Consider the following 12,604-nt stretch of genomic DNA (forward strand, 5'->3'; position numbering starts at 1 on the left):
AGATGATGTGCTACACTGTCAAATTTCTAAATCCAAGATTTTTATTTCTATTGAATATCATTATCTTTTATAGCTCACTGAAGAGATTAACCAGAGATTAACCAGATTATCTCTGGTTCTTAGATTTATCTATTGAGCTATGAGATCCAATACAACTAGTTGGGTTGTTGGTGCAACTTCCTGTGTATGTTTATGTCAAGGTGCCAGACGGTGAGTGGGCTCTGTCTCCACCTTTATTCTGATGTAAGCTTGACTTCCTTTTTTTTTTTTTTAAATTAAATTAAAAGAATCTCATTGGGATTTAGCTTTCAAGCTATAACAGGCCTTAAACACAATGTCAGGTCTTGGCAGAACTTGGTAGAATTATTTGGCAGAATTTGGCTTTGAGAAAATAAAAAAGCAAGCTCTAGTGGATGGGAAATAATAACCAACAGGAAAAAAAAATTGGTGCAATCATACACAGACAATTTAGGATGTGTGTTCCTGGAGCAAATAAGGAATAATGTTAGATTTACAATGACTGGCCTTTGGAAAGTATTAGTAGCTTTATTCTAGAAATGGTAGAGAGAATTGGAGAAGGGATTTATTCTTGTGACATTCTAAGTATATAAAAGCACTTGATACATGTCATCTCGTTTTCTTTCAAAAATTACTTGGGTAGGAGAAAGCAGGTAAATATAATTTTTCCATGTTTATAAACACAAGAATTTTGATTCTTAAGTTCAAGACTAAGTTGGACAGGGACTCAAGGTAAGAAAGCAGTCCTCTCTCCATCAGCTTGCACACTTCTTTTTCTACTTTTCTAATCACAGCAGCCAGACATATTTAGGAAGGAATCAACACTATTAGTGGCCAGTTTCACTGATCCTGAAGGATGAAAAGAAGGCATTTTAAATACTTTCTTTACTCAAGGTTCTTTTCTTTTGGTTCATATTTGGCACCTGAGTGGCACAATTGGTTAAGTGCCCAACTCTCAATTTTGGCTCAGGTCATGATTTCAGGGTCATGGAATCAAACCCCACATCAGGCTCCAAACTCAGCACAGAGGCTGCTTGTCCCTCTTCCTCTGCTCCCCCTCTCCCCACTCTCTCTTTCTCCCTCTGTCAGATAAATAAAATATTTTTTAAAAATCGTAAACTTCCCTGCTTCCTGGTTACAACTACCAGCATAGCTCCTAACTGGGCCAAGGCACCGTTGCACTTCTCTTGAAGATTGTAACAATGGCATGGTGGAGCTTTGAGCTTAAAATGTAGCATCTATCAATTCCTTTAAAAGCTTCTTACGAATATGTAAGGTCAAAATTATCTAATAGATTATAAACACACAATGGTTTACTTGTGAGAAAATTGCAGAGCTTGGAGTCAAAAATTGATTTTGATCCCCACTTAGCACCACAATTAGTAATCGTAAAATCTTGGGCTGATGACTGAGCCTCTCTGAGCCTCAGTTTCTTCATTTATGAAATTGGAGTCATAATACCAGTATCATTTAAGGCACAGGATATTTTTACCAGGATAGTTGGCTAGATAGATAGGTATGAAAATATATGTGGTAACATACATTAATGTACCTGAGAATACATATGATCATATATATTATCCACAATGTTAAGAGTGATGAAATGTGTTAAACATATTAGCCTTATTATAAGTCTGTGAAATAAACATAATTGGGATTTAATATATAATATTTAATGAAATCTAAGATGCCATAGATTTTAAGTCACATCATTCTTTTAGTCCTCACTATAAGAGAAAAAGACATTGTCAACTAAATTAGGACGCAAAGCTAAGATGCATCCTGATTCCAGAGACATTAACATCTGAAAAAAAGTTCATCTTATTTTAATTGACAGGATGTGGAGGATTACATTGTCACCTTCATTTAATTTACATATGTGTCATTTTAGACTTAACTGTTGTGAAAGGAGCCTGTTCACTTTAGAAGTGATAAATCTAAAAAATATATATGTATAAATCTGAGGATAGTATCCTGGCAGTCAAGAGCCTAGCTTCTGGCATGATAGACTGACTTAAAATCTATTTTCTACTATTTAACTAGCTGTGCGATCCTTGCTAATTAGCCATTACTGTTAATCATCATCATCATCATTATTATTGTTACAAATATTGTTTATGATGTGAGACAACAAACAATCCCCATAGGAACTTGTTAGGGTTGGTTAGAGAAAATTAATCCTATCTATGCATATTTGAAATATTTTCTATTGATCATAGAACTGAGTGGAAATTTAGCTGATTCAAGGCAACACATCTCCATTTCTGTAGAAACAGCTCGGAGCACTCATGCTGCTGACAGTGGGTCAGAATCTGATGGATGAAATGCTCATACATACATATGACTACAGTGTGCTAATAAATCATTTCCTCCAAATGGTGCTCCTGTCATCATGTGAAGCAGTTAACAGAGCAACGCTCCTCAGAAAACATTTGGAACAAATGTGCACTCTTTTAAAAATATGTTATATTTTATTTAAACCAAATACTGTCATGCTCATTTCAATTTTATTCATAATATGTAAGAATATATTCTATTTTTGCTGGAAGAAAAAAATACTCTATTGAAGTCAACATGTTTTGCTTTTTGTGAGCCGTAATGTGATATATAAATGATACATAAATTATTTATCAAAAAGTCCAGGATGCAGAAAAAGGGTTTCATCTTTTTCCTTTTGGATTTGTAGAAAGAAGCTTCTTGCCACTGTCAACTTGTGTACTGTGTAGAACAGACAAACTGCTAAAACTCTTGGGCTTCAGATTGGTGACTCTTAACATGCAGATAATATCAATTCAGCAAAAAGTTGTGAGAATAAACAGATAATATAAAGTGATAAAAATATGTAATATGGACTCAAATATGCTAGTTGCTCTCTCTTTCCCTCCTCTTAGAATGATGTAGGCTTTCTTTTCTTTCCATTTTGGGTTCTCCAAAGGGCCAAACTCTTTATTTTGACATTCCTAGAGACTCACCTATGACATATCTGAATGAGAATTTGATAGCATGAATTAAAGACTTTTCCTTTGTATTTAAAATATGTTTTCAAAATGAATATTGAGTATGGCTGGGAGCAGGATTACTGACTCTGTCGCTAACATTTCCCATCCAGCCTAAGCGAAATATCACTGTCCTCTTATGCCAAGAAGCAGGGTTGAGTTTAGCTTTAAAGTTTACCAAATGTGTGCTTAGGCAAACTTTGCTACTCAATTTGGATGGCATTGGCTGAGCCTTAGTTTGTCTGCTGTACAAGGTTCAAATCAACTGTGTAACGGAGGGAATTTTTGCAATGTCAAGACATGGTAATCATTCTCTGGGCTTCTCTGAGGCTTATAAAGACAGCATATTTTTAGATTTTTGATCTCCAGCTTCCAGTTCATCCGTGGTCCTGTGCTGCTTTCTATAAAATTAAGTCTCTGAGTGGCTGTCTGAGTAACCATAAAAGAATGTTTATGCAGCAGGAACAGTTTTCTTGGACAGTTTTTCACCAAGGTCAGCAGTGAGCCTCTGGCCTTCTGACACTTTGAACTTCTTAATGTGACACTTTTTGCATCAGTTATCCAGAGAGAAGCATTGTCAGTACAACAGGAATTGGCTTATGTCAAGCTGACACAGCTCGACTGTCAGCTTGAGGGAGGGAGACGGCTGGTATACAGGCCTCCTTGCAAGGAGGCCCAAAGCTCAGTTGGCATTGCCTAATCAGGAAATAAATGACATTTGTGATTCAGGATCACATTGTAACTTACATAAAGTTTGTGACTACCAAAATTAAAAAACATGATTCCAGGAGTGTCAACGGCTTCTTCTCAGCATTCAATTCAACTTTGTTTTTAATTGCACAGACCTCACTGCCTGAGTATGTCAAATTCACTTTTTCCTTTCCTTTTTGGATGGCAATGTGCGGAATGCCCTTGCATAAACACAGCCAGGGCATGAGCACAGTTCTACTTCATTTCCTCAACTCTTTGTTTTGCTATTCCCTCATTGTCCTGTGTCTGCATTCCTTGACTACTGATGGATTCAGTCAGCATCACCCAAGGAGGTATGTAGAGGGATTCATGAAGTAAAAGGCCAAGGAAAAGGTCAAGTTAAAAAGAAAAAGAAAAAGAAAAAAGTAGGTATATTAGTCAGGGTTTTCCAGAATCAAGAGGCTTCTCCCCATTTTTCTATTGAGAATTCTGTATTTTTTCATACTGATTTGTAGGAATCCTTTGTACCTGCTATATACAAATCTTCTTTCAGATAGATGTCTTGCAAGTATCTTCTCCCTTTCTGAGTTGCTTTTCTCTATGTTAATGATGTGTTTGTATGAACAAAAGTTGTAAATTGTAATATATTCTAATTTATCATTTTCCCCTTTAGATTAGTGTTTTTGTGTGCTCTGTTTAAGAAATCTCAAAAAAAAAAAAAAAAAAAAAAAAAAAGAAAGAAAGAAAAAGAAATCTCCCCTCTCCAGGATCTTTCACTTTTATGTCTAAAATCGATCTCAAACTGGTTTTTGTGAACGGTGTGGTAAGAGTCAAGATTTGTTTTTTCCGTATGAATACTGAGTTGACCAGACACTGTTTATTGAAAAGACCATCATTCCCCATGAATTAAATGTTTCTACAAAAAAATAAAAATAAAAGGGGGGGGGGGGCAGCCCGGGTGGCTCAGCGGTTTAGCGCCGCCTTCAGCCCAAGGCCGGATCCTTCAGACCTGGGATCGAGTCCCACATCAGGCTCCCTGTGTGGAACCTGCTTCTCCCTCTGCCTGTGTCCCTCTCCCTCTCCCTCTCTGTGTCTGTCATGAATAAATAAATAAAATCTTAAAAAAAAAAAAAACTTAAATGAGCTGTAACAAATCAATTCTCTAAAAAACAAAACAAAACAAAAAAACATCCCCCCAACACACATAACGTACATCTCTCTCTTATCTATCTATCTATCTATCTATCTATCTATCTATCTATCTATCATCTATCATCTATCAAAAGGGAGAAAGAGAGTTTAAGAAGTTGATTCATGCTGGGATCCCTGGGTGGCGCAGCGGTTTGGCACCTGCCTTTGGCCCAGGGCGCGATCCTGGAGACCCGGGATCGAATCCCACATCGGGCTCCCAGTGCATGGAGCCTGCTTCTCCCTCTGCCTATGTCTCTGCCTCTCTCTCTCTCTTTCTCTCTGTGACTATCATAAAAAAAAAATAATAAAAAAAAAAGAAGTTGATTCATGCTACCATATGGGCAGGCAAGTTTGTAATATGCAGGTCAGGCTGACAGGCTGGGGATCTAAAAAGAGTTGATGTGGCAATTAAGAGTCCAAAGGCAGTCTGGAGACACTTCCTTCTTCCTCGGAGGACCTCGGTCTTTTCCTCTTAATGTCTCCAACTGATTGAATGAAGCCCCCCATGTTATGGAAGACAGTGTGCTGTCTTCAAAATCTGCTGATTTAGATGTTAATCACAACTAAAAAGTATCTTCACTCCAACATCTAGATTGGTGTTCAATCAAACACCTGGGTGTCAGGGCTACTTAAGGTGACACATAAAATTAACCACCATATTGGGATATTCACTTACAATAATTGAAAGAACATTTAGACTGTAAAATTTAGTAAACAAAATATATTTTACAAAGAAAATGAAAAAAAAAAGCCGTAATTGTAAATGATTTTTAAGTCCATCAAAAATCAGTATGATATTGGCCAATGTTCTGAGATCACAGGACTCAGGCCAAAAAATTAACATAAACTCTATTACCCTACTCCTTTGAATTCCATTTATTTTTTAAAGATTTTATTTTTTTTATTCGTGAGAGACACACACACACACAGAGGCAGAGACAGGCAGAGGGAGAAGCAGGGTCCATGCAGGGAGCCCGAAGCTGGACTCGATCCTGAGTCTCCAGGATCACAACCTGGGCTGAAGGTGGCACTAAACCTCTGAGCCACCAGGGCTGCCCTGAATTCCATTTTTGGATAATTTCTTAGACTTGTCTTTGAGGCTACTTATAATTTTTTCATATTTTTTTTCTAGTGCATTTTAAAAAAAAGATTTATTTATTTGTTTTAGAACGAGAGAGAGATTGGAGCAGGGGCAAGGGACAGAGGGAGAGGTAGAAAGAAACTCCGGCACATTCCACAATGAGCACCAAGCCAGATGTGGGGGCTGGATCTCATGAAACTGAGATCATGACCTGAGCTGAAACGAAGAGTCAGTCAGGTGCTTAACCAACTGCATCACCCAGGTGCCCCTCTGGTGCATTTTATGGATAAAATTCTTTGTTCTGACTCTTAAAAATGAATAAAAATATGCAAAGATAAACCACACCATTTAATTTCACATATTTAATATGTTCATCACACTCGAACTAAAACATTTTGAACTAAATATAGCACATGTATCTTTCAATATATATATAACATTTATTGTGTCTGAAACAGAATTCAGCGACCATTGGGAATAAGAGCAAGCACTTTCATGCTTTATTTCATTGGCATGTTATTATCTCAAGCCTTGATTAAAGAGGAGGGACATCCTAGGAGTTAGCTGAATTCTAATGACCCTTCTAAGTAATCCTAAAAAGTTGGCTTTGCTATTTTGATTCTCTGATTTTTTAAATCACTTATTTATGAAGCTTTCTTATTTGATTTCTAATGTTGGATGGACTTATTAGGCATGTAATCAGCCTTCCTGAATGACTGAAACAACTATCTACCTAGTGGCAGATTTCAATACTTCTTAAAGTCCATCCTGCTGATTTCAATAATACAATTTTGAGTTAAAATACCAAAAGCAAATTCAACTGGAGATAGTCATCAGTGGCAAGGTGGGACGAATTTGCATGTGTAAGCAAAGGAGTAGGAGGAGCAAGAAAATCAAAGAAGTGCCACCAAACACAGGATGTGTCATATTTCTAACCCCATTAATTTAAATTGCTAACCAAAATAAATGCAACTCTTCTCATCTTCAAAGCACTTCATAAAAGAAAACAAAATTAAGTACCATAATACTAGGGTGATTCCTATTTTGCTGATGAAGAAACAGATGAGAAACCCTAATGTCCTTTCTAAGGTAGCAGTGGAGCTTTGACAAAACCGGGATTAAACAAAGAGCTCCCTGCCCCAACTTCATCAGGGCACTTGTCTGCCTCGATGCTGCAAACCGGTGCAGATGAATCATCACTGAAAGCTGGCAGTCTGGTTGCCTTGCCACATGGAAACATGTGAGCGCCGGATTCTCTGAGAGGCCGGGGGTTGGGGGGAGGGGGAGGGGGGGAAATTGTTGATCCAGTCTGGGTTAATGCACGGGGCAACCAAAATTCAGCAGCACTGTCTCAGGTTAACACAGAAGAAGACAGAGAAAACCCTGACAGGGACAGGGAGATGCTCAAAACGTTTGCAGTGCCACCCCAGGAAAATTCAAAACAAAGTAATAAAAGGAAAGTTTATCTGTTTGGAGCGCTGCTCAGGAATTACAGCCTTTTGGTGCCGAAATCTCCTCCCTGAGGAGAGCTATCAATTCTGAAAAGTGCACCCAGTTTTAGGAAGACTTCTTTCCGAGACAGCCTTCTGACTTGATCTGTTGGAACGGTTGGGTTTTCCTTTAGACTGTTTGCTGTTTATTTGCAACATGGACATCAAACAGCCTGGGGAGCTCTATACAGTCTAGTTTAAGAAAAACTTTGTCTTATAACATCATGGGTTTGTCTCCAATAGACTGGACAGTTTGTAGCTGTTTGGACACAGAGATATTTCTGGGAGTGTGAAAATTTCTGCCACCATCGACACACAAAGGATGCAGGGCCACATGGTCTGAACCAAATACGCTTCTTGGCCTCACTTCCCTTTGCAGCCCCCGATCCATACGTGAATGTGAAATGAATTACATTTCAGTCAGAAACAAAGTGAAAATCTTAGAGTCTGAAAAAGTTGCACATTTAGCTTGGCTTCTTTCTGAATAAGGCATTTTCCAAGCAACATAGACCAGATCTCACATAAATGTCATTTACCCAGACTGCAGTGAGTAAAATTATCCATTAAGTAAATCACAGGCACTGTTAACATTTCCCTTGCTACAATATCCAACAATGATTTAAAAAAGAAATTGCTGGTCTCCAGAAGAAAGATGGCTGAGGTTACTGTAGAAGACGATGGGAGTGTTCCCTTGTAATCTATAATATTTTCCTAAATTAACAACCAAAAAGATGTCAGAAGCAAGCAGGTCTGAGCCAGTACGGTATGCTACAGGCTTATGAAATCTGAGGATCGGACTTGTCACATCATGATTTTCCCTCCCAAGCTACACACCCAATGTCAGCGTGCCTTCTCCCAAGGGGTTTCTTAAGCTCCCCTTTTAGTTGTTATTTCGAGAAGTTGATGTAAAGATTTATGAGGCAACTGAAAAATATTCCTGAAAAATATTTCTCTTCGTTAGCAAATATTTGGCTTTGAGGCTTGGTATTCCTGTCTTTCCTTTCAAAGATGCCCAGTGGAGTCAGAGTAGAAGGTCCCCTGGAGGAAGCCTTGGTGAGGAAGCCTAATTTTCACAGCGGCAGGCAGTGAACACATAGTAGAATGTAGAACGAGCTGCTATTGCCTCTGCCACAGCCCATGCCCACTTGCGGGTAAAATCACACTGTGTTAATCGTCTATGAGGGCCAACAGCGAAGCTCTAAGAAAGAGAGAGAGGGAACCAAACCCACAGGAATGGAACTCCTGCTTCCACCAATATCTAGTCTCATGGAATGTCAGCTGTGTTCATCGAAGGATGCCAGCAAGTCCTTGCTGACGACTATTTTCCACACTGACCCCAAATCAGAGATTTAATTTAGTGTTTCTTGAAGGCATTTTGGCTTGTTCTAGTCATAAACTAAAATACATAAGGCTCTGGAGAGTTGAGGGGGGGAGCACCTCTTAGGAGGAATTTGAATGCCACTTGAAAATAGGTCTGTAAGAAGGAAACAAAGCCATGCTCCCCAAATGACAGATGAGTAGAAGGACGGTGGTGGAACACTGAAGACACACCACTGCCTGATTTTGCCCAGAAGTTGCTATGTCCAGATGTAGCAGAGCTGGCAAGTTTTCAACGGATTACACGGGATCGAGCTGTCTATCCATTTTCTAGACCAAGGCTTTACTCAGTTAAATGAAAGCTTGAACAATTTGTGCGAGAAACATCCCGGTGGCATGGGCGGGAAGAAATAAAAGAAGACAAACAGTGCACTAAAAGAGGGTATCATTTTTCACGTTTTCGTTAATTTGGGAAGATGGAGGCTAATATTTTAGGCCATATTTGACAATCTAGAAATGGAAGAGCTCTGAAAAATGTTTCAACGGAGATCTCCATCAACATGATCAATATGAGAGACCTAATACCAACTGTGATGAGAACTGATATATACAGATTGCTCTGAATGGCACTTGCTGGTAGGAAGGAGTGTGGTGCTCTAGTTTAAAACCAAACACACCTATTAATATTTAGTCCTCTAGTATATCCTGGACCTTTCCTGTCTCTGTGAGTTATAGGAAGACACAGCTGACCCGTGAGTGACATGATTTGAACTGTGTAGATCCACTTACATGGATTTTTTTTCTGTAAATATAGTACAGTGCTGCAAGTGTATTTCCCCTTCCTTATGATTTTCCTAATAACATTTTCTTTTCTCTAGCTTACTTTATTGTAAGAATAGAGATTAGATACATTCAGCATACAAAATGTGGGTTAATCAACTGCTTATGGTATCCGTAAGGCTTCAGGTCAACAGTAGGCTCTTCATAGTTAAGTTTTTGGGGAGTCAAAAGTTTTATGTGGATTTTCGACCATAGGGGCATTGGCACCTCTAACCCCCATGCTACTAAAGGGTCAACTATAAAACAAATAGGAATTTTACTCTTCTGTTCCAAGGCCAGAACCAGTGATCGCTCTTCCTTCATGTGGCCCCCTGTCTTCTCATCTTGCTTTGGTAACTCCCTTCTCTGCACTTCTTGGCCTTCTGCTGTGCCTCTGTGACGGCACTTGTTCAACTTGTTTTATAGTCAGATGCTTGTCTGTTATTTTCTCCCATCAGACTATAAAATACTCTTTGAGGGTGGAGGACTTACCTTACTCTTCTCTCTCTCTATTCTTGTTGCGCACCCAATTCTTGCTTAATAAATAGTTTCAAATTGAATTTTTATATTGAATTTTATTACCTAACTTAGCACTAAACCATCTAAAATATTTTAAAAATCATAATCGCTTGGGTTTATACAGTATGTCTTCTCTAATACCTAACTTGGATATCTCGTCTGGTTTCACTTCATCTCTGTAATAAAAAATAGACTTTGTTCCCCTCAGGCTTAGTGATAGGAACTAAAACACAAAAGGGAAAAATAAATGTTTCAAAGAAGGTCAGTGACAGAAGGATCAAAAGTCTATCAGAAACAGGATCCTGAAGTCCTTCTCAATGGTGTATACACAAGCCCAAGAATTGGGATTTGCCGGAGTGCCTTTAACTGTCTGGGATCTCACATTCTATAAACCTTAAGTAGCAGCTCTGCTACCTGAGCAGTATTTCATTGATAACTGATGCTCAGCACACACAATAGTAGAATAAAGAGTATAAGAGTGCCACTTACTTTTAACTCTTCAGAGGAGTGTGGGCTACAACCAGCTCAAAGTGCTAAGTTCTCAGAGAATTTCTAGCCAATTTGGGCCCAATTAAGTTGGAACAAAAGATGGTCAAAGGGACAAGATTAATGGATGGCTTTTATTTCTTTATTATTTTTTTTCTAATCTTGTTTTCTGAAAAACTTTCACTGGCCTCCTTAATAATTCTTTTGACAAGTGGATGCAAAAAGATAAGATACAACAGGCTGAATATGAATTTCAAAATAGTAATTAAATATTGTCAATGCCAATGCAGACAAATTACATTTTTTTTAAAGATTTTATTTATTTATTTATGAGAGACACAGAGAGAGAGAGAGGCAGAGATATAGGCAGAGGGAGAAGCAGCCTCCATGCAGGGAGCCTGATGTGGGAATAGATCCCGGGACTCCAGGATCACACCCTGAGCTGAAGACAGATGCTTAACCACTGAGCCACCCAGGTGTCCAGACAACTTAAATTTTTAAGAAAAAAATAAATAGCTTTATAAAGGTCAGAGTAGATATCTCTTATTTTTATGGATCTCACTCCATTCCCTAATCTCTTTTTCTGGTATCATTTGCTACTGTTTTATTCCCAGGCTTAGGGCTTAATTTAGTTATTTAACAAACACTATATGGTTCCTAAGAGTGCTAGGCACTGTTCTAAACATTTTAGAAAATTAACTTAATATCAACAACAACCCTACAAGATAGATAATACCATTATCTCAATTTGAGAAGATACTGAAGCATAGAGAGATTACATAATTTATCCAAGGTTACACATCTCATGAAAAATGGAGCTGGAAGACAAGGCATCCTTAGTAGCTGTGCTTTTTCCTATGAAGTTTATCTCCTTCAAGTGGTATGCTAAACAGAAGCTGATGGTTTCTCTAACTCATCATGTTGTCTGTCCACTTAAATACTTACCCTTTCCTAGCCCACACAAATACACTTGTTAGAAATACTTTAACTTTTGATCCAACTGTTTTGTTCTTTGTCTTTCGTTGATGTATATCAACCGAGTCAGATTGATGCGTCCTAGGAGAAAGGGCTATTTCTTGTAACTTGCCCTATGCAGTGTCTATCCTGTTCATGGAACAAATAGCTTCTTAATAGACTTGTCTGGAGGTTAAAAAGTAATTCAACTCAACAAATGTTTATCAAGTACCCATTAGATGAGATGCACTGTGATAAGCATGGAATTTATAACAGAAGCCAAGCACATACTGCTAGCACATATTAATAGAAGATATTAGCACAAGGAAGCAAGATAGATTGATGCCCCCTTGCTGTGAAGGCCTACAGGGCTCTCTCCTTCAGAAGCCCAGTGAGAACCTTCACTTCTCCTGGGAGCCAGGCCACTCCATGAATGATGGTGTTTCAGGTTTGTGAGGCCTGGAACATGTTGCTTAGTGGGAGGCAGACTTTATGTCTTCTACTCCCATTTGGCAAAGATGCCTCATTATGTAAGATTGCCACTGTCTATCTGCACCATATTTATGGTTTTTGCAAGGGTTACTCTAAGGTTTGGCAGATATGGAGAAATATTTTATAAAGCAAGCCTTGTAGCGGGCAAGACCTCAAATGAAATTTCTGGAGTATATCTAAAGTACCTTTAAATTGTTGTTCATGCTTAAGTGATTTAATGCCTCCCCCTCCACCCCTCATTGGTCATATTCATCAGATTTAGGTGAAACGTAAACTCTTTCAGCCAGGGTACTATTACTACATTGTAATTCCTAGGTTTTAAAAAATCAAAGTACATTTAGTTGCTCCTTGAAACCTAACCAGCCTGAAGAATATTTAAGGTTATCTTGTCTTTAGCAAACCATACCTAATCTTAGGAAAGTCCTCTCTTCACTGGCCAACCTGAATCCCATAATACCATTTTTAATGGCTTGCAGTTAACACCCTGATGCTTATGAATGGAAGATTTCATAAAGGTATGTTTGGGGAGATGTAGTCAAGTGCCAGTGTCT

The sequence above is a fragment of the Canis lupus genome, chromosome 1 (assembly GCF_003254725.2).
Source record: "Canis lupus dingo isolate Sandy chromosome 1, ASM325472v2, whole genome shotgun sequence".
Lineage (NCBI taxonomy): Eukaryota > Metazoa > Chordata > Mammalia > Carnivora > Canidae > Canis > Canis lupus.